The 24,243-nt window shown below is 34.1% G+C and overlaps 1 protein-coding gene across 3 annotated transcripts in view; it reads right to left on the bottom strand.

Moving 5' to 3' along the window:
- Window positions 1–24,243, bottom strand: part of LOC100650996 (lachesin) — a 527,432-nt gene that overhangs the window by 298,445 nt on the left and 204,744 nt on the right. The window contains exons 1-2 of one of the 3 annotated variants that reach the window (XM_012320908.3): window positions 17,296–17,907; window positions 16,579–17,113 (exon numbers count right to left, since the gene is read on the bottom strand). The exons of the other annotated variants lie outside the window; for them this stretch is intronic. The gene's annotated coding sequence lies outside the window, so the exon portion shown is untranslated. Of the gene's footprint in view, window positions 1–16,578; window positions 17,114–17,295; window positions 17,908–24,243 lie in introns of those variants that run through there. 3 annotated transcript variants of the gene reach the window in all.

Raw genomic sequence — 24,243 nt, 5'->3', positions numbered from 1 at the left:
CAAACTGTATAAGTTGCCAGCACAGCAAATGAAAAAGGGTACAATCAAAAGAGTATATTGCGATGAAAAGAGTAATGGAAATCGCGTTAAGGATAGATACGTGCGTATGCTTTTGATACTAGTCTGTTAAATTAACAAATGCGCAAAATTAACAGTGGCAAAAATATCAATGAGGAAACAGTTTTATGAAAATGTTGTATAATTCGTACAAAGTGTACGAAAATGATTTTATGATGAAATCTATCTTGACTTTAGAATTTAAGGTCAAATTTGCTTTTATTACAACATATCCTACTGATCACGAGGATCAAAGGTCTCAAAGGAACCACGCATTGGAACACTATCGCTCTTATCAAGCTCTATCATCGCGTATAGTGCGTCGTGCGATTTTTGACAAAAGTGCGTCGGTGCAGTCGCAATATGCAATTGAATTCTATTTCTTAATGGAATCCAACGATCTTTTTGCACTAATTGATTGTTGAGCAAAAAGAGTATTATTGAGCAATGGGGGTAATATGACGTCGTGTTATCTTCTGTGAGGTATTTCTTCCTGCAAACTTACGTACGTCAGACTTACATACAATTCAATTTTAATTTCTAAGCTCTACAGTAGCGGACAAAAGGTTGAGACGAAATGGAAAAACTAAATAATTGATACACTTTCAGCAAATGTACAGGGACCAACAAAAATGGATTAAGTTATGTTGCACTACACTACATAGATATCAATAGAAAGAAATTTTTTGTTATTAATACGAGATCTCATCATCTTTTTACAAAATGCTGTAATAGTGCGCGGAAAGTTTAAAATTACCACAGATGATGACAACGCAAGACAAATCGTGAATGCGATCGTTTCAGTAATAAGCCATCAAGTGCGTTTTTTTCTCACCGCGAATTTTTATATTCATTTTCATAGTCATTTAAGCAGATTTGCGTAACATCGAAAGCAAATTATTTGAGCAGCTTATTAGTTCCAACTCTTAGTATTATCGACTAATTATTTTCTACATAAGATATTAACAAACCGCTCTCAGATTAGTTTAACTTGTGTTTTCGAACCCAAGATGTTCCCAGTATGAAACTGACGAGGAAAGTATTTCGAGGGCAAAGCTGGTGTACAAGGTGCTCAATGTATAAAGTGCTAGAGATGGGTTCATAAATATGATGGGGCTATTGATGCTGCCTTTATGCGTCTAGGCTGTCTTACAGGGGCAAAAGAATAAATGACTTTTTAATTTTGGATCATAATTTTAATTTTTAATCTTAACTTTGAACAAGCTCTCATATCAGGAGTACTTTTTTAAAACCATTGATTTTGTATTCTTTTATATTTTCTCTGTCTTTGTAATAAATAATAATATCCATGAAACTAATATTTTTCTTAAATATATATAAATAAATGACGAATGCAGAAGCATGACAATTTTTAACTTTTTCTCTTCCTGTTACTCGATATTTAATCAGATATAAGTGGTGTCTTATATTCGGTAATTGTATGCTTATGGCGATAAGTACAAGAAATGATTTTTCTGACTAATATAAACCAATATAAATATCTTTGCAACATCATCGTCATGTTTTTACACATCACAGTTGCTTTTAACATTACGACGTTATAGCCAACATCGCAATAAATTCAACGATTTATGTCTTCCAAGAATAAAATATTAATTTTCGACTTTTGACTAAAACTAATCAATAGTAATATTCGCACCTCGTATGTCAGTCAATTTCATTGCTAGTAGATTCATTGGGAAGCTATTATCTTTAATTGGAACTTCTTACTTTCCATTATCTTTAATTGAAACTTCTTACTTTCTATTATCTGTAATTGGAACTTCTTACTTTGTTTACTTACTAGCTATTATCTTTAATTGGAACTTCTCCCCTTCTTTATTGAAATCTGTTGGACTACAATTCTTTAATTTATGGAATCTTACAATCTGAAATTCAAAGGTTCTTTGTCGAACTGTAAAGTGTTTAATGGTTACGAAATTTATTTGTAAAAGTTGTACCACCTATGTAACTCTGTTACCCTTTATTATTCTCCTATTTTTCACGATACAAGAAACTGTTTCGAGATAAAGTTATTGTATTTCAGGCGAAAAATTAGTCTACGAAAGTGCAAATTATTCAAAGTCATATCTTTGAAAACTCGACTAATAGTAACGTTTTTTTAACTTTCCATTTGCAAGCTTATTTATGTATTCACGTCGCCTGGTGTACGTAATAGGTCCTTTAAGTGTGTGCAATTTTTTTTTTAGATTTCTGTTTTAAATGATTCCTCGATTCTTGAATACTTTTCCAAATTTTTAGAATATCATCTAATAGTTTCTATTTCTAAGTGCCTGTTTAATTGTTTTAAGCAGAGCGAAAGTTAAACAAAGATATGGAAAAAGTACAAAATTATTTTAAATTGCTGGTCGCAAGTGGTCCAATGTACAGACGGAGGGTTAAAATGCGCAGTCTATTCTTTTAATTACCACAAAAGAGGTGACTTTTTCGAGGACCTCGGCACCCTATAAGAAAGGAAACGAGGAAAAGCTCGGAATAGTCCATCAGACTCCCTCATAGTCGTTCTTGGTAGTTTACGGTAATCGCTGGCAGACGCACGGTTAATCAAAGTAATACGTACAGAAGTTTGTACCTACTCAGTATCAAGTTTGTATTACTTCTGTATCGTCATCGCTTGAGTTCGACGTGTGTCACGCTACGATCTAAAAGGATGTACACTCGACATCGAAATAAATCTTGGTGAAGTTAAACATCGGAATACTTTACTAACACCCAACACGTTCTTATCATCTCATGACACTAAAACGCATCCAATAATGTTCTGTGTCATGAAAATTTCGCAAGTAAACGATTGAATCACGAAAATGCTGTTCGATCGTTCATTTATCGCGTATGAGGTGGCTTTTCTAGCGAGATTCTAAATATCAGCCATATCATCTGTCAAATTAATTTTGCACCATTGATTTAAAAAGTGAACTAGCACGAAACGATTAATCCAGTACAGGTACGAAATGCGTGGTCGAGACGATGTCGTGAAGCTTCGAAACTCGTAGTTCGATCAATGGAGCAAAACTGTAGAAACTCAAGCACACAAGTGCCCTTTTCGACGATCGGATTCCAAGTTCTTCTCCGTATGAAGACTCAAGCGAATCTGACTGCTTAACGATTCTGATCTTGCGAGACCCGCGCGCAAAGTTGCTATAGTATTCTATAGTACTCTAGAAAGCGTAACTATACCTATACAGGATAACTCACCGAAAGCGAGCTACGTAAATCTTCCAATTTTCAATTCTTTCAATTTGCGAGATACAGAGAAATGTTTGAAACAAAAGCTTCAGAGTTGGAAAGTTCAATAGGATTTTTCATAGTGTCTTACAAGGAACAAACAAACAATGCCCGTATCATTTCCCTGAAAAATGATGGGAAAATTGCTAAAAATCAATTTTTCAACTCCGAGCGATACTAAAAATGACAATTTTTTACATTCTTCTTTCTGATCATCATGCTTCTAAGACATTGCGAACATTATTTCATGCAGAGTGTAATTTATTGCTAATCGGAGGGGATGAGTGATACCTAAGCGACGTATAATTGCTTGGATGGTATAATTTGGCAAGATTGCGAAATTTTCTTCTACGCGTAACTTTCAACTGTATGATACGTTACGTACTGATAATTTCTTTTCCCCAAAAACTGTTTTGGCGATTGCTAACGAAAATTCTAACGTTTTTTAAAAGCAAAACCTTGCTCGCTCACATATATTTGAAATGGATTTTCTAATCCTTGCCATATTAGTTATTTTATTATACAAGAAAGCACTTATAAATATTCTGAAATATCTTGTGATTATAAGTAGAGATTTGACAAACAATAATCTCATCGAATCGCTTTTATAGCAGGTTTTCTTCCAATGTGTTTTGCACATTCCGAACTGAGATATATCGATAATAAATGTTTTCGTGGTCATATACCATTTATTTTAAAACTGTTGCAAGTCCACTTTCCTTCGTTTTAAGATATTCAAGTGTTCCATCAATGGAAAAATCTTGATAACTTCTGCTTAGTTTATCCACGTCTCTGTGTATTTAAATCGATGAATTTCACGATACAAATATTTTCTCGGAGAATTAACTAGGCTAGAAAACTGGTGAATTGTACAATTCGTGAAATTTTAATTATTTAAAATCTTGCGCTTTAATCCACGTTTGTTTATAAATATATGTATGTTTATAAATAAGAGCAGGGAAACAAAATACTGTTGTTTCATTTCAATATTTATTCGTTTACTGTAACAATATGCTTGTAAAAAAACTTGTAAAATTAGTATTAATTACTTTCTATTTTTCGTTTCTGATCGTTGTGTACAAGTGTTCTGAGATTCTTATGATACACGGAACGTATGGCTTAATCACATCCTTGTATTATAATATAATGTAATAGCTTCATCATATCCTTATATTTTTTGCCCTATTAATTGGCCTAACATTTTTATACAAGGATATTAATGTGATGTCTTCTGGTTAGTGATAAATATAGTTTATAGATTATAAATAATACAAGATTACAGATTATGACTTAGATTACAGGAAACGGACTTTCCTTTTTAGATTACTTTCCAGATAAATTACTATGCAATATCATTTATTAACGAAAATTAAATTCATTAAAATAAACGCATAGTTTGGCATTTAAATGATGAATAACTTATAAAGACGTTAAATTTAATGTAGATATAAATAAAGCAAATTTGTCGTTTCCTCAATTTTTTCAAAAAGTAGTCTTACAATATTTTCAAAATAAATGGTCCATTTATTCAGTGAAATATTGTTACTTCGAATCTGACGTGATGGCTATCGAATTGGTATAGTAATTACATATTGGAATTAATGAGAGAAAATTGCAACAATGGAATGCGGTAGAGCTACTCTTATTCGGATACTGTGTTGATGTTCTGTGATTTGAATACTTTATCATCGAATATAATATTTCTAGTATGGGATGCCCTTTCCCGTTTCAAATATACTCGACCAAATACGTTTTGATTATAAGAATTTAGTATGAAAGTAATAACGTTCTAACTATCTAAGCTGTCGTAAATACGGCGCAATTAAAAAGCTTGAAAGTGGTGTAAGTGTAACGGAACTAGTAAAAATGATGGTGTTGGAAAAGCCATCGTGATAAGCATTGCAAACGAAAACAGGATATTGAAAATTATCCAAAGCATGTAGATTTCTTTGCTGCTGACAACAGCAGAAGAATCCCAAATAAACTGTTGCAATGAAATTGTTTCAATGCTAGAATGAGTAGATTACTAGAAGAAATATGTGATAATTTCATAGAAACGAAAACAGCAAACAAAAGCGATAATGGAGAAGTGTCTTTTTGTGACAGTCGAAAAACGGCTTAGACGGTTCAAAGTGCAAAGACAAAGTAACTCTATGAGGTTATATCTCTTGAAAGAATTATAATACATGGCAGTCAAAACGATACGAAACTCATAAATATTTAAGAAATCTGTCAATTAATCTAAATCTTACGATCCTAAATTCCATTATCGCTTTTTGTTAAACTTGAAATAATATATTCTACAGATTATAGGGTTCTCACTATGCCAATTTTCTTACAAAACACAAATATTATAATTCGAGTATCAAAGACGAAAGAAGCGGAAGAAATGAATTTGATCTCCGGTACGTGTGTTATAATATGTAGAAATGTTATATTACGAACAGAGTTTCGATTGTGAAATTATATTTTTCCAAATGGCACACAACGAAACTCGACTTTCTGAACGTTGAAGTGTCTGATACTGTTTATTCGCAAAATATTCAAGAAACATTTTAAAATCAATGCCTTCTATGTGTTTATGTTAATCTAATAAACAGACATGTTTGATGCTGCTGAGTAGAGGAATCAAATTTCCGTTATTTCGATCCGGAGTTTCCTTGATCCCATCACTTTGCTAGCATTGGATGTAGACTTGTGCTCCATAGATACGCTGAACTTGTACCAGCTTTCATACGATATAACATCATAAGTTTCGCTGCTAAACTAGGATGCCAATGGCGAGAAAGCTTACGCGTGGACGTTTAGATTCAGCGAAATCGTACAAATAAAAACACCAAGTTAAACTTGGGCTTAATTGTTACAGAGTTTATAGAAACATTAACCAATTTCTGATACATCAGGTTACGTTCCATTTATAAAACATGTCGTCACTTTCACAAGCAGCAAATGATGCATTTTTTGAATTTAATTTCATCGTGTCGGAAATATTTATAAACGAGTTCTTTGGTTCGTTATTCCTTTCGATATGGAACAGGTGTCCTGCCATATTCTGTATCCAGGTCACGTCGCGTAATTGAGTAACCTTGAAATGTATTCTCGTTGAAAAGAAGCAGAACAAAGTCTTCTATAACGATATATAATGTTTTGTGACATCTTTTTTTTTTAATCTTTGTTTATTAATTCCAGGTCTTTTACATATTTTTTTTTTTTACATGATTTTTTTTCCAGAATAAACGCTGAATTCTAACTGTAGGGTGGTACAGGCGAAAGTACCGATACGCGACGGTACAACGTAGCCATGCATTATTACTTTTTTTTTTAAGATTATTATTGTAACTTAAATTTAAGCGGCTGTGGCGCTGTGCTTATGCGCGATATTTTAATTTATGTCCTGAAAGCCTGGACGCAAAAACAGGACAGTTCGCTAGCCTATTAGGGAGGGGGTGGGAGAGGATGGACTGGGAGGGGAGGAGAGGGGTGTTCTGTGGAATTAGTATAATATTTATTTACATATTTATGTTATTTACATATTTACACTTTTATTCGGTGAGCGTTGCCGTTCTGTGGCTCTTTATCTTGTTGTTTTTGTTATGGGTTCCGTATCCACCAATACTTTTTTGTGTTTTTTCTGTGTTTGGTTTTGTGACATCTATGCGACATCTTGTGATCATTTAGAACGAAAATCGATTTCGCTAGAAATTATCATGCGAGTTGCGTATGAGCAAAACATCGCTGAAAGCGCACGGAGGCGCAAGGAGTGTACTGGTTAAGAATTTCTTATCTTTGATAGGAACTGACAGAAATACTTTTAAGGCAGCAAGAAGCGCTACCTGAATTCTGATAAGCAAGATAATTTTCAGACTGTTTTCTTCAAAATTGTCACTTAATAAATAAAGCTTGGTTTTCGAGAAAATCAAGTTTACAAGCGTGCAAAAGTTACATCGCGTGTCATAACGCAATGTATCAAAAGAGAAGAATTTTAGAGCTACGACTATATGCGTAGCAAAACTCAGTTGGAGTAATTTAAAGGAGTTGCAATATGCATGCACTTTTAACCTCTTTGATAAATTTTCCCATACCTGAGTAATCGAAATCCAGTCATAAACCTAGGAATTTCCATACGATCGTATCAACTACGGTAATCAATCTAACGGTTCCAGCGACATAACTCGCCAAAAATTTCTTCCAAATGAACAACGTACAATGAAGGGGAGTATACGAGATATTAAAAATGCTGAAACAGTGCATTTTTGGCGTAATTCCGATCACATCTCAAGAAAAATCAAGTTAAACTGCTGTTAAATCGCTTCACGCACTGCGAAATCATTTAAGTACCGTGATAATGCCACATTTTCTACACACATATATATATACATACACGTACCAATTGTACGTGAATATATTCAAAAATAACAATCAACTAATTGTAATCAATCTACCTCCTCCAATCACACATCACGAGAGCCAACAAAATTGGATACACCCGAACTTAAATAATTTTATAACACGTAAACTTGGTTAATTCACCAATGGAGACGAGTGAACAATCGGAAATTAGCCTTTACATGTATTTGGCAAATTATCACGTTTGATCTTATCAAAACCAAGGTCACAAATGAGAAAAATATATTCTAGATATTCGACGTATGCTTGTATGTAAAATAATATCCTATCTGGCTGAATCACGCGTCTTGCCATATTCTGCATACAGACTAAAGCAGATTATAACACTCAAAAATGTAGTATTACATCAGCAGCGGATGTGGAACAATTCTAGCACAAATTTTCCGCATTCCCAAATCATTTTTTGATATCAAAGGTAAACTTGTTGATCTTGTACTAAGCTCTTCAACGATAAAACTGTAAATAGTCGATTTGGAAATGCAAGTTTATGAACACGTTTCATGTTTTCATTGGATTGCGAGGCAGAAGATTGACTCTCGCGAGTTATCATCTTTCGCATCTTCTTTTTTTTCTTGAAACCATTCCAGCTTTTGTGAATGTTTGCCGGCGTCATAGCATTCATCCCACGCTGCAATGCTTTCTATGCTTCTTTTAGCGTATCAGTTCCTTTTTTCGAATTTAACGAGATATTTCGCATTGATGCGTTATTCTTCGGTAACAAGGTAACCAGACATATTTAAGTTGTGTGACGGCCAAAGGCACATCGCCATACTAAAAAAGTTTCTGCTTATCGCAGACTCGCGAAATTTGATCTGTTTATGAATAAGGCCGTAGATTGTATTCTCTTCGCCGGATCAAACTGTCGCAATGTTGCTGCGATGACAGTAGAAAAATTATTCTACCACCTTTTTTCTAAATGTTTGCCAGCTCCAAAGTATTGTTTCCACGCTCTTATGCCTTCTATGCTTCTTTTAACGTATGAACCTCTTCAGTCCCCTTTTTTCGAATTTAACAAAAAATTTCGCGTTCATGCGTTGCTCTTTAATAAAACAATCACCAGACATTTTTATGTTGTGTGACGACCGAAGGCACATCGGTATACTAAAGAAGTTGCTGCAAGCAACGGCTTATCGCAGACTCGCGAAATTTGATCTGTTTATGGACGAGGCTATAGATCGTATTCTTCGCCCGATGAAATTGCCGCAATGCTGCTGCGATGATAGTAGGAAAAATTATTCTACAACTTTTTTGGAATATGGTTGCTGACGACATAGTATTGTTTCCACAATCCCATGACTTCTATGCTTCTTGCAAGGTATAAACCACTTCAGTTCTTTTTTTCGAATTTAAAGGGAAATTTCGCATTGATGCGTTGTTCTTTAGTAAAACGATCACCAGACATTTTTAAGTTGTGTAACCACCTTTTTGCTAAATGTTTGCTAGCGTCATAGTATTGTTTCCACGCTCCTAAACCTTCTATGCTTCTTTTAGCGTATGAACCTCTTCAGTTCCTTTTTTCCCGAATTTAACAAGAAATTTCGCGTTCATGCGTTGTTCTTTGACAAAACAATCACCAGACATTTTTGTGTCGTGTGACGACCGAAGGCACATCGGTATACTAAAGAAGTTGCTGCAAGCAACGGCTTATCGTAGACTGTATTCTTCGCCGGCTCAAATAGACGCACCGATGCTACGATGGCAGTAGAAAACATTATTCTACCACCTATCTGGTAAATGTTTGACGACGTTATAATATTGTTTCCACGCTCCTATGCCTTCTATGACTCTTTTAGCGCATGAACTACTTCGATCCTCTTTTTTCGAATTTAACGAGAAATTTCGCATTGATGCGTTATTCTTTAGTAAAACGATCACCGAACATTTTTAAGTTTTGTGACGGCCGAAGGCACATGAACATACTACAAGCAGCGATTTGTTATAAACTCGCGAAATTAGATCTGTTTATGGATAAGACTGTACACTGTATTCTTCGTCCGATCAGATTGCCGCAATGTTGTTACTATAACAGTAGAAAAAGCTATTCTACCACCTTTTTGGTAAATATTTGCCGGTGCTATAGTATTGTTTCCACGCTCCTATGCCTTCTATGCTTCTTTTAGCGTATTAATCACTTCAGCCCCTTTTTTTCGAATTTAATAAGAAATGTCGCATTGATGCATTGTTCTTTAGTAAAACGATTACCAGACATTTTTAAGTCGTATGATGACCGAAGGCACATCAACATATTAAAGAAGTTGCTACATGACAAAAATAGGAGAGAGGTGTTCGCACTTTTGGACGGCTAGCCCAGATTCTGGACCCGGTCGTGGTAAGGATTGTTCAACTCGTAAAGGTTTCAGAGATCCGAGTGATTGGATTCGGTATTTCGATCACAAAGGAGGAACTACCAAATGCTCCGGCATTGGCTGGGGGGTGCAGCACCCACCCAAGTTGGAGTGTCATAAAAAAGAGTTTGAATTGAAACTTATTGTGTACAAGATTTCAAGGGAACCTTTGTTTTCTTAAATGAAACAATACATATTTTTATACATCTTTTGATGCACTGTGAAGTGTTGGCAGGCGGAAGAGGATGGGAAATCCCAATGGGACATGTGGCCCAGCGATATGTCCTATTGCTGTAGAGGATGGCGCTTAAATAAAGCGTACGTGATCATCTTTGGTCATCGACTGCTGCGAAAAACCACCCTTTTCCTTTTCTCAAATCCTCAATCTCACAAAAACAAAAAATAATTTATCGATTTATCCAGTTTCATTACCAAACTTTCAGGACAAAAGAAAAAATAAAGCGAATATTGTATAAAAGTACTTCTTACGAGCTGCTTAAATACAATCAATTACTGTAATGTAAAAAATGTGTAGATACTACACCAAATTATTTATTATTTGGTTATTATAAACTCTCGAAATTCGATTTATTTATCAATAAGGTTGTAAACCGCATTCTTCGCCCTATCAAATTGTTGCAATGTTGCTGCGATGGCAGTAGAAAAAATTATTTCACCACCTTTTTGAACAGTGTATCTCTATGGTATGGCTAAGGTGGCTAGATGTAGCAATGTTTTGCTAGAACCTCTTTCATGCATTCATTCACCTCTTTCATAAGTACAACGATGCCAACGATAAGTATCAGCAATATCGACGGCGATTATAAACAATACACGATCGTAGCGAAGAACGCTGTTGCGTTCAACATACAAGCAGTAAACTCTCTCCATAAAGATATAAAGATAGAGTACGTGAGCGAGCTGAAAAATGCAATATTGGAACAGAAAGAGAACGATGCATAGGGACGCCTTGTGTTCTCGTCGAATAAATATCCAATCGTAAATTTACCCACGGTAAATATAAAATAAACCACGGTAAGGAAAAATTCCGTTTAGCAGTAAACAAAATTAATATTAATTTGCAGTAATAAATTTTAGATTTTTGGAGCGATGGCCGCAAATCAACATGGAGAACAAAATACGGGCTTGAATCCAAAAAATCTATATCAAATCCCAAAAACATAAAATCCCAAAATAAAATATGGTGGTGAATCGGTGATAGTGTGGGCCATCGAGTGGTATTGGAAATCTTATTTTCATGGATATGTTTTTAGATAAGACAAAATATTAGATAATTTTGAAGAGCAATTTGAAAGATGGTATAAATTAATTAAATTTGCCAAGAATAGATTGCTTCCAACAAGACAACGATCCGAAACATTCGGGAAAAATTCTATTATCGTATAATAGCAAAACACATTAGCATATCCTCCACAAAGTTCTGCCCTCAATCCCATTTCTTATTGAGCATTTATGGGACGAGCTGTAAAGGAGATTAAGAACTACGAAAATTACATCGAAAAAAGAACTGAAGCACAAAACTCGTGAAATATTGCAGTCTATCGATGTAAATATTACATCAAAGATAGTCTCTTCAGTGGAGAACCTTCATTGAGGAGCAATAAAAGCGAAGGATAGATAGACATCCTGCTAAACATTTAACTAGGGATACTTCTCTGAGACATGATTCACTTCAATTCTAATAATATCATTCTATCTCAGATGTGTGTTTCTTCAGTTATTCCATATTATTCCATATTTGATACAATTTCTGTCCTTTTAATAGCAGCTCAATATTTAAAATTGTTCAGAGGTGTAAAAGTGGCCTTAGCTTCAGCATAAATGCATGATTGAATATCTATAAAAATCCCTTCTTGTTGTAATCAATGTTGTAAGAATGTCATTCAAGAAAGTAGAATGGTATTTCACTATTATTTCGCTACTTCTAGTGTTTCGCGCACCTGAATCTTATTCGAGAAATGTTCCAGAAAATGGTGAAAACGGCATCAAAATACATTCAGCGGTTCTCGAAATTAGCCTCAACATGCAGACACTTACCGAGAACTTCACTTTATACTATGTGCAGATATAGATGCATATAGAAGTTACGAGCTCTAACATACTAACATTGCAACCCGACCGGCATCTCGCGTAGCTCGAAGCTCGACTCTTAACAATATCCTTCGCCATTTAGTATGTTATTTGTGAAGAAATCCAAACCAACGGTAGTATGTATATCTAAAATACCGCACCACACATTAGTACTAAAACTAGTATTTGGTTACTCGTATGCATTTCTTTGAAACTGTGGGTTTTCTGTAATCCGCGTGTTATGCCTATTGAATATCTTATTATTTATAAATGTACATTCATCTGTCCATACAATTTCTCGAGGCAAATTTGACGAAAGCCCGTGCGCCAAACTTCATTTCCTGGATATAAGATATGCATGTCTATTGGGAAAACGGTATGCGCGAGAATTTTGACATTTTGAAATTCTTTGGACAAAACTTTTGCTAGTGTCATATTCTTCCGTTACTTCTCTTGTTGAAGCTTGCGGATTAAGCTCAGTGGTAATTAGTACGCATAATTATAGTTCTCTTAGGTTCTAAAGAAGCTTCGTATTCCCATAAATTATGTTCAGACTTTTAAAAATACGTTTGCGTTAGTTGAATACGATCGGGATACGCGTTACCGTATATTCCAACACCGTCCACAATATTTTTGTTACAAAACAGGAAACAAGTGGAATACCGCTTCAGCGATTTAAATGATTTTTTAATATGTCGTAAAAATCAAAATTCTCAGCTACTTTTTCCTAAACATATAATCCCCACTCGGCCTTAGTTGTAAAATTATATGTTTTAAGTAAATTGTTAAAAGTAAGCTTAACAAATAAATAATACAAAGGAATCAAAGAATCAAAAGAATCAAACTTAAAAATGGACTGGAAATATTAGAACAAAATACAAGAAAGGTACATCATAGAAACATTCAAGAATTTCAAACATTTGAATACTTGAATTATTCATATTGACGTAACTGGAACATGTTAAATATATATTCGCAAAATATGTACAACTTGCAAATGCAATTAATAATTGGACCATGTTATGCAAAGACCTACCAAACCTCAATGATCTAAATTTGTATACATTTAATCTGAAGATTTGTATTTTTAAAAGAAGATAGCTTTATTTCTGTTGAGCAGATTTCCTTTCTGCTTGTTTTAGAATGTTTTTAATAGCCTAATTAGTATAATAACTCTATAGTTTTTGTGAGTTGGTGTTATTCGGCAATTTCAATTTCAGTATCACATCCTAGTAAAAAGTTCTACAATGAAGTCGTCTTATCTGTAACAATTCCATTGTTACTGTTTAAATCATCATAAAAATTTTAACAATCTACTAGAGCGAGATGTCCCGTTTTCTGCAAATTTTTAAGTTTTGCATCTAATATGGGTTTGCCATTTTGTCATAATATTAGTAGATCCGTAAAAGTACCCATAATATTAAAATATTTGACACGAGTAACTTTCTTTAGATTTATTATTTGAAGAAAATTGAGAAAAAATCATTTTGCCCCTAACCATAAGGAGGTTTTTTCTTTCCCGTGCTTATTGATTCTATTTTTAGACAAGTGATTTGGAAATATAAACCTAAAATGAGATTATTGCTTGGTAGTCTTAATAATATTACAATATAACAGTTTTATGGGTTGACAAATTTTTACAAAATAAAGATCACGCAACATTATGGGATCCATCCAGTGTTTAATTCATTTTTCATTCTTTCGAAGTTTACTAGGTCCCTCCATAATAGAACTTAATTTATATGTATAAGAAAGAACAACATGATTACAAATGGTAAATATCCTTGTACTTTTGCATATCAAATTACAATCATACGCTTTAACTCGTATTTGAAAGGTTGTTCAAGCCTAAATCGATTCACCTTCCTTTAATAAATCCCACTTTCATTCTGTAACGCTGTTAACTCTGAATCACGAAAATCATACTATTAAACATGATTGATCGTCATTCACGAAAGCTGATACAATGGAACTTTAACTTAAATTTTGTATCTGGAAAACAAAGTTTCGCTGATTTAAAAAAACGATATCAACGAAGAGGAATCGCAACGAATTAGCAATAAGAAAACAAAAAAGTCTATAAGATCAGGAGAAGCAAGGTAGAGGTATGCAGAAGGATACACGAGAATTACCGTGCTTCTGCAACAGCCAGCCGCGGAATGACGCGGACAGAGTGTAGCAATTTCGTGCAATACCGCTGGAATACCGGGCGTTTCGGGAATGCGGATCAGCATTTCCCTGGTCGCCCGCCTTGCTTAGCTACAACTCGGTCCCCTTTTAACAGAAGATGAAGAAGGAAGAAACACAGATGGACAGAGGCAAAAATGATAACAGAACATACAGTGCTGTGAATAATTAGAAACTCAAATACATTTCTTGCTTTATTTCTTCGATATATCCAAGAAAGCATCGACCATGCCTGGATATGTTAAGTGAAATCGTTTTTGTAAAGATCGGATTGAACGCTATAGGATATCGGGAAATGTTCTATGAATTATAACCTTTTGTAACTGAAATACAGGACAAAAGGATAAATTTTAAACAAGACAACAGCCACTAAAAATATGTGGTTTCAAGATTTCGGAATAGAAATTTGTTATCATGGTAAGCATTGAATTCTGATCTGAACTCGATTGAGAACCTTCTGGGATTCTAGAGAGAGAAAAGAGAATAAAATGCGCGTGGGCGGATATACGAAACGAAACTTTAAATAAGTTGATAGATTTGTAAAATAAAGGAAAATCAAAATTAGCATTGAATGTATATTTTTTTCACAGCGAAAAGCTTTTTTTTAAGAGAAAATTAAATTTTTTACAAACTTTAAGAGAAGAAAATTGTTGTTTGTGCTATCTTTAGTTTTGTAGCATATATAAAAGTATATATATATATATATATATTACACATATATACAATATCAGCATACCTGTATACAGATACAGTTCTACTATTATATGTGCAACTTGGTCAGTATATTTTTATGACAAAGTTAAAATTATTCGATAATTATTTGCTTCTCAACCCTAATATTAATATTTTCTAATGTACATATGTATATGTATAATATGAATTTCTGTATCTCATATCCAAATTACATACTATGCCATGCCATGACGAGCATCTGCTTCTGCAATTATTATTCTATGTATATCTGGGAACCAATAATACAAAAACAATTGCAAAAATGTAACGTAATATTCATTAAATTATTTGTGGTTTTACATCCCTTTTATTGTCAAATCAAATTTTTGAATACATTGAACTACGTTAAAGTATAACAAAATAACGTGCTCTTTATAATACCATCAACATTTCAAAATAAGAAAACGTCTCGTTACACCTTCATTATAATTTTCCTTTTTAACATCTTTTTGGTCACAAGTAAACTAGTGTTTTTATGCGCGAGCTACGTTGACTGGTAGCGGGTTAACTCCTATTTGTATATGTACATTTGCACTTTCCTATCCAATCTTTAAACATCGGAAAGAATTTTGCATCGTGTTCGACAGTACTTTATCGTATTATATAATCTACGATTCTATAGTAAACCGATATGCTTTATGGCCCACGACTCGCACGTGAGATATGCTAAGTAAGCCGATACGCTTCGCGATCCGCTCTTTTATCCCGGCCGTACATCCTCCTTTGTCTTCTTATTTCGCGTTCATTTCTATTGTTCTATTTATTAGTATCGCCAAATCAATATCTACAGTGCTTCTATCTCGTCTATTTCTTTTTCTTCTTACAAAGTTGGACAAATTTGAAAACTGATGCGTCGCGACCAAGTTCAAGTATACTTGGCAAATTTTCAAATTTGATTTTCTCGAAAACGAAACGTTATATGGAAAGATGTTATTGCATACTTTCCTCTTATTTGTTCATAAGCGATCGCCTCATACCCGCTTGTATAATATACATACATATATATATACATAAGACGATAAAAAATAACCGGCCAATCTTGATATGGCATTCTATTGTTTCGGAAGAAGAAAAGGTCACACACGGTTAATAGTAAACACAGGTCCGAAAATTTTCTGTTTCTGTTTTTCTGAAGAAATTATAGAACTTAGAGAGCATTAGAAAGGCAAAACGTTTCTTGTGAAAGAATACGGCAAATATTACGAGAAAATCTGTTGTATCCTTATCACATAGAACTTTTGCCACCGGTTTATCAATACCTTTTCACGAACCAGGCAAAGTTTACGCGAAACGCTATTGACAATTTTAATAACTAACATCTATGAATAAATGAAAATCCACATGCTGTTAATCAATCTCGAGGGCAGTATCAGTTTTGATGTAACGCATTGGCTCACGAAAATATATTTAAAACATGATATACTTATAAAAGAAATCGACATAGTAAGACAGTTACAGGATAGTAGCCATTTTGAAATTTCTATATGTATATTTTGTATCATATGCTTGTTACCTGCGTGTGTGTCCCATATCGATGATACCACGTTGTAACATGTTACCCACCGAATTATTCTTGAATAATTTATTCACAAGTAAGGAGAGTAACAACGACACCAAAAGTTGAACTTCTTTGGACGACGAGAAGGTTTCGAATTTTCTCCAACGGCCGAGACGAGATTTACAAATGTTTATACTTTACATCTCATACATTTTCTTTCCGAATGCCAAGTGATTGCAATAAATCTTTACTCCACGTTTGATGATGTTAATCAATTGAAGATGTTAACGATTCGAAGTCGCAGACGATATTAAACTAATCATTTCTAACGACCAGACTGACTCGTGGTTTGAAGTTGAACGGTAAATGACTCGAACGAGACTGACGATACCATGTTATACTCGACCGAGGGTCCATCGAGGTGCGAAACGGGAGTTCCGAAATACGCAAGAAAATAACCAATCAGCATATTCGCTAGCAAGACGTCATTCTCTGTTTTTGTGTGCGCTCGAAGCGCGAAGGATCCTTTGTGGGAAGTGCGTGAACTTTGCTGTTAACACCAAACGTATCGATATATGTACATATTCTTTTCTATTCTTTTCTAAAGAAATTGTGAATTTATTGTAAGAAATAATGCACAACATAGCTTTTAAATAACAATAAAGTAATCAATCATATATTTTCATTTGTATATGTAATACAAACAAGAGAAGATAGTCGAATCTTCCTCACCTTCAATTTGCTCTCTTTCAGACTTTGAATTTCGTCCGTCCGAACACTCCTCACTTATATTTTGTATGTTTCTCACTGGACGTGTAGACATATTCAGGAATGAAACAAAATACGAAACCAATGTACCGAATATTATGACATTCGCTCCTTGTCGTATTTGATTTCTCGTAGGCTTCGATCTGTACATTGCGGTTAAACCTCGTTCTAGACACCCAAAGAAGTTATCCTCTAAGTTTCGTTTCTCTATCCATTATAAACATATCATTTTTAAATACGTTCGATGACCAATATATATGGCCTGAGATTATTGGAGACTATCTTTGATAGTACCGAACGTTTTTAAAAAATTCACCATAAGCGAGAAAGGTCTATATCTCGGAAAAATAGTGTTTCCAGACCTATGCTTATACGACTTTTTTTCGTTCTTAAGGACAGTAAAATATGATACCAAAATTTGACCACCTATGTTCTTATCGTTATACTGTATATATACTATATATACTATACAAAAGATGTACAGTGCGAAGGGTGCCGTAATGTGGTAGTAACAATCTTTTGTGGGTGAAAAGATTTCAAAGATTTCAAAGTCGTCTCCATTTTTGCTAATTACTTGCCCTTCCTTTCTCATGTCTAATATATATCAGAGCGTGTTAGGATGATTTCAACGACACCTAATACAAGGTTGTTCGAGGATAAATAAAAATGTAGATAACAAATTTTACGTCGTAATAGGTGTCCGAAGTAGAAAAAATAGGTTTCTGTTTATATCGATGGAACATTGGAATCGGCAGGTCGCCGTATATTTTTATCACCTTGGATTCCTTGTAGCGCGTGTTGGTAGGAGACATAGTAAAAAATGTAAATAACGATTGACATTGCTGAAACATTTTACTATGAAAATTTCATTTTCATTTTCTGAACAAGTATGTAGATATGCTGCATGTGTATGGAAAGACTCAGCAGAATCTAGTAACGTCACAAGCACTGTATGCTGAACCCTATCCAGATTGCGTCCACCCTTCATGCTGTATGTGTCAGCGGGTATGTAAAAAATTAAGAAACACTGAAAGCTTAAATACACGAAATCCTAAACGTCGCGTCGCACAGTGCTCGATGTTTATAAAATTAGGACAAAAATGAGAAAGAAAATTACTTTGTAAATTGAACATTGTTGCGTAATTCGAATGATAAGTTTTCCTCTATTTGATCTTATTTAAATTTTAATAATCATTCTTCTCCTCCGCCAAAATGATCATGTTCTAAGTTGTTTGAAATACTAAAAATGTCACATTAAAATAATCGACTAATTATTTAGATAACAGGTGCAATTTATGATACTTTGAATACTGGTACGTAACTTTTTTGGAATATGTTAAAAAGAATCCTTTCTTGCTGCATGTAATATAATATACATTTCTGCAATTGTAGAATCTAAAAGTAGCTGCGACTTCTCGCGATTTGCTGTTTTATGGGGGCGAAAGTCATAAAGACGGTCGAGCGTCGATGAAAATTTAATTTCTAAGTTCCCTATTTCTTGAAGAGTGATGTCAAGTGGTCATAAGACAAAGCAAAATTATATGTAAAACATTTTGCGTGGTATTTCATGCCTGAACGTAAACTATTAGTCCATGGTGGCGAAATTATAAAATCGTTTTTAGTTGCTAGTGGACAACTTTTCACATAAGTACTGGATGCAAAGCGTAAGGATATTGAAAGGTTTCGAGAAAATAATACGCGAAAATTGCCAACGAGTACAAACATAAAAGACCTATTTCGTATGCTTTGTATTACTTTGACCCTGTAATAACAGACCTCATGGAATTTTCATTGAAGAATGCTCTCACGCTCAATGATGACGTCGAATCGTTACTTGCCAATAAAGTAGGTCTTCAGGTAATACTGATTGTTATCCTAGTCTTTATAATAATGAAATATTGCGCGCCGTGCCGTAAAAAAGTGTGTCGTGAAAGCAATAAAGTTGATGTGCTCGGAATCTGGTTAAGGCGCGTCGTGCATGAGCAATTCTTGCCAAACGTAAATTCCATACATAGCGCGTGAGCTTTCGTCGCTAATTACACGGATCAGATTTTGAAAATCGCGTTATCCTCTATATCTGTGATACTAACGGAGATACTCAAGGCGATCAGAGTTATTGTCGAACGCTGTATTTACAGGGCTATCCACTTAACTCGAAACCAGCGCTCGCGGGAACATTGAGAATAGCAATAGCGTAACATGTATTCTTACTATTATACTACAACATGTCACGCGCTATATATGAGCCGTTGCCAGAGCTATAATCATTATATGATGATCGAGAACAGTGATAGCGGCTTGGCTGTCAAGAATTTTAAATTTGACGTCACAATAGCATAATAATATGTTCTCTATGCGATAAGAAGAATCGAACCTCATATTTTTGTTCTGATTTCGAGTCCGCATCGTTGAACCGACACAGAATTGACCAAGATTGTTTTCACCATGATTCAGCGACACTAAACTTTATCGACAACAAGTTTGACCGACAAAAATGATCGATAATATTTACACAAGACTGATTTAGTTTGCTGCCTAACAGTTCCCTAAATGAAAAATACGATTTTTACTGATTTTACAATTATCGATCGGTGGCATTGTTAACTGGCAAGTGTTTTATGATACTGGATAGTAGCGAGTGGCGGAATCGCTTGTGCTATAGAAACATAGTCCAAGACAATACCAATTCCCCTCGCGAGGAAGTTTAATCTCGAGATACTGCATAACATATAATACTAAATAATGGACGGAGCGGTAATCAAAATACTGCTTGTTTTTTTACCTTTTGTTTTATAATTGTCGAAAGCGAATTTTAAAATTAGAAGAAATTCTTTGAAGAATCAAGAATAAAATTTTCTATAACACCAAGATACATTTCTGTAAAGAAATTCTACTATTTTGGTTAAACATAAACACACAGAGACATTCACTATCAAGATTTATCAAATTTTTCTTCGCAATTGCTCAAATTTTAAGGCGAGGCAATACATATGGTAAAAAATGCTTTCAGAGAATTTTAATTCGAGACATCATAAAGTTCTCATGAATTGCATTCCGTATTTCGATATTATGAATATTTCACTATATATAAATTGATAGCATTGATTGAGATAAGCAGCGAAAGAAGAGAATCTTATTTGATTAAATATGTTTTATTGCTTCTGAAATTAGTTGTCACGTTTTTCAAATTTTCTTTATTGAGATATCAGATTAAAGTTGTGATGTAATTTTTCCAAGTTGAGATCATGCTAATTGAGAAAGTATACATAATAATATACATATGTAAATATACAGAATCGTTATGATAAGCAACGGTTAACTAAACTATCGATCAAGAATCTATTTTATGAAATTTTAATTATTTTGCCTTCGACAGTTAATCAGTTAGCTAATCGGTTTAACCGTCAGCTAATCGATTAAGTTAGCACACTGCAATTGATTCCAGTTTAATCCTATCGATACGTTTGAAACCTGACGCTTTTTCTCATTAAAATTATGTAACGACCCAGTTACTGACCTTTACGTTCCAATTCATGCAAGATACATCGTGTCATAAATAGATCCTATTTTTGAGAAACAATTTTGTTTCGACTGGGTGTCAGCTTTCTGTTTTTAGATTACAATATTATTATCCTTGCACTATTATTCTAATGTTTAAAGTAAAACGTAAAGTACGATAAATTTCTTTTATGTCTTTTACTGTTTCGCCGGGAGGAACAAAAATTGTGAGAATTTTCGTAGGTCGTTTTATGACACGCGCGTTCAAAGGCAAGATGTTACTTTCAAGTCAAGATCTTGCCGTTCAGAATGATTTCTTTCAACAATCGAACAGTTATTTGGAATATCATTTTGAGATATTCAATGTTAGAATTTCTTTTCGTTTATAGAATGGCGATATTTATGAGAATCCTATAAAACCGATGCTACACAAACTTCATTTTTAATATAGAATAAAATGACACCGAAAAGAACGATTATTTTATTTCCATTAAAAGCGAACAATGCTTTTAAAAAGTGATATTGGATGCTCTTTTTCCAAATATCGGGTTTCCTCCATTACACTATAATGATTACAGCAATGAAAGTAATTACGTACGGTTACTCTCATTAATATTCCGTCATACTTTAAAACAGAATAACTTTTTTAAAATTAGACCAAACGATTTAAGCTTTTTTTTTAAATAGTAAAAGTCACTTTTTATAATTTTTTTTCATCCGAGCCTGTAATGAAAATTTCGCGTTTCTCGAGAAACGTCCTTTTTTCGTTTACCTTTTTTGTATCTAACAAGGGAAGTTGGACGACTCAAAAATTCAAAAAAATTTGAAACTTTCATGTAACGTAGTAGTTCATGCAATGTTAATAATGGAACAATATTTTTCCAGGTGAAGGACTATCCTAGGGGTTAAACCACTCGCCGAAAGAAATCTTTACTTTTCATATCATCGTGAATATTTCAGAAAGTATATAAGATAAAGGAGAAAAGTTAAATTAAAAGTTGTAACGTTTTTTATAGTCTACGTTCTAGATATGAAAAATTAAAAAGAAATTTCTAAAGTTTCATATTTTGCTGTCGCACGCGTAAATGGTATTTGAAGAACTCTTTACAAATATATATAACTGGGTTGGGGCTAAAAAATTGTTAGTCACATAAATATTCGTGCCTTAAACGCCTTCTCCACGAAATATCTCGAGAAACGTTGGTAATCCGAAAAACTTCTCAATTGTAGTACTGCTTTTTTATTTTCTATGGTCACCGTGTTGTCAATAGCCGGGCATGCTGTAAACGTGATCACTTCCCAAGGGTCATTAGCGACACGTAACGGTCCAATCGGTCAAGAACGACCCGGAGGAATTTCTGCGACCATTAGCTAATCGTTTCGAGGCCTGGGATTCATCTAGAGATCGCACTCGATCTTCCGCCAAAGACGCTCTTGGGATACGTAGGAGGCTATGAGTAATATTGTTACTATTATTCACGGACACAAACCAATGATATATTTTATATTACAATTATTGTTAGACGCAAACGTGTCTTATGCAAATGCAATTAAAAATTTTGATTGCATTATGTGATTATGTGACGATATACTTAATATTATACTTGATATTAATATACGATATGTCTAATGGTAATGCTCAATATCTAATGCTGATTGCATCTTTCTCGCGTTCGGTGAAAAGCAATCGGCATGCACATTTTTCAGACCGCCTACACTTGTTGGATGCTCTTTTTGAGCATTGCAACGATCGGTCGTCAAGAGTCGTTCGATATCTCCAACCGTAAACATCCTCTCATCGATTGCAGAGAATCAGGATCCTAGGAATCGTCTCAACAGTCGCAGACAATACGCATCCTGCCATTCGGAGAGGTTTCCCACGTTAGCCGTTTGATAGTCCAGCAATCGAGACTCCACTACAAAGAGCAGAGTCATCGCCATCGCAGCACACAAAAATATGATGTTTAAAAAATCTTTTAAAATGTTTTTTAAACAGCAGATCTTATAAAACATACATTGAGATTGCCAATGACGAAGAAAACACACACCATTAAAATAGAATAACAATCTATCGTAGCTAGGGAAAAGGCGTTATGAGAGGGATAAATTTTCAGTGAGATAAATCACACTGCTAAAATTCTAAACAATCTCACTCGCAACAGAATAGAAATCCGCGGCTGATCTTTTCCGATCAAAAGGAAGATTTTCTTTTTATCGTTGACTCAATGATCATTCGTCGTATCATTAAAAATGCCTATATTCAACTCAAATGAGAATATTTAACAGAATTATTTTATAATATGTTCGCTTATAGTCTTGAATGAGAGAAAACGACAAGTTTTAAATGTCAGTGTAGAAAATTATTTTATTACTTAAATATTTTGTAGATTTCTACTATACGTAACTTATATTTGCCACTCGTGTGTATTCCTACTTTGCATTCTGTTAGTTTGTAAGACACAAATTTTATAAAAATTGTTACTTAATACGTGATAGGTTCATTTTCATTAAAGTGTCCTTGTCATGATGTATAGTGTCTCATTCAAATCCAGCTACTCGTAAAAGGGATATTTTCTTCCTTAAAAATTATTTAAAAATCTAACATTTCGTCATTTTTCTTACTATTGATAAGTTTGTAAACTATTTTTATTCCAGACTAGTCAGCATATTTTCTATTAATGAATTTACGTTTTAAATACCTATAATGATATTATCAGAAATGGACGCTAGAAAAAATTGCTCACTTCTTCTAGAGCATCTGCGTCCTATTTGTCAAGTACGTTGCGTGACTGTGCTGTGTATCGTCTGGATGGACCATGTCGGGAATATTTAATGCATATAAATACGAGCCGATATCTAGGGGAACCTTACGGTATAAATTTCGCAGATGTTGCTCGTTTTGTACAGTAGTGTTTCGTTTCAAGATTAAGTATAAAGTTAGGTATACAAGCTGTTCGTGTCACGTTCAGTCATGTTCAGAGTACTCGCCATTTTTCTCGCATTATCAATAATCTAACAAAAGGATATTTCAGGTGAAAATTAATCAGCCTCGAATTGGCTACGAACAGCGATAAAAATCTTCCTCGTAAATTTAAAGAGTCAATAAATAAAGAGTCAAAGTCACGCTGGTTTTCGCAAATGACGTTATGTACATTTTATTTGATGGGTTTGTAGCTGACGCCAAGTCGAATTCAACGACCTACTACGTTATGTCTCAATGATTAGAAACGTTAACGTGGAAAATTATTTTATTTGAACCGAATTACATATTCATGAGAACTGTTCAACTAATAAGTTCATTAAACGAATAGCAAACAAATTCAACGATAATTATACAATACTTTAGACAATATTTACTATTTTCAGTAGATCGGTGGTGAATCAGAAGAGAAATCTAAACAATTGACAAACGAT

The sequence above is a fragment of the Bombus terrestris genome, chromosome 17, assembly GCF_910591885.1.
Source record: "Bombus terrestris chromosome 17, iyBomTerr1.2, whole genome shotgun sequence".
In the NCBI taxonomy this organism is placed as follows: Eukaryota; Metazoa; Arthropoda; class Insecta; order Hymenoptera; family Apidae; genus Bombus; species Bombus terrestris.
The sequence above is the reverse complement of the archived record's forward strand: the minus strand, read 5'-3'. Positions and strand labels throughout refer to the sequence as shown.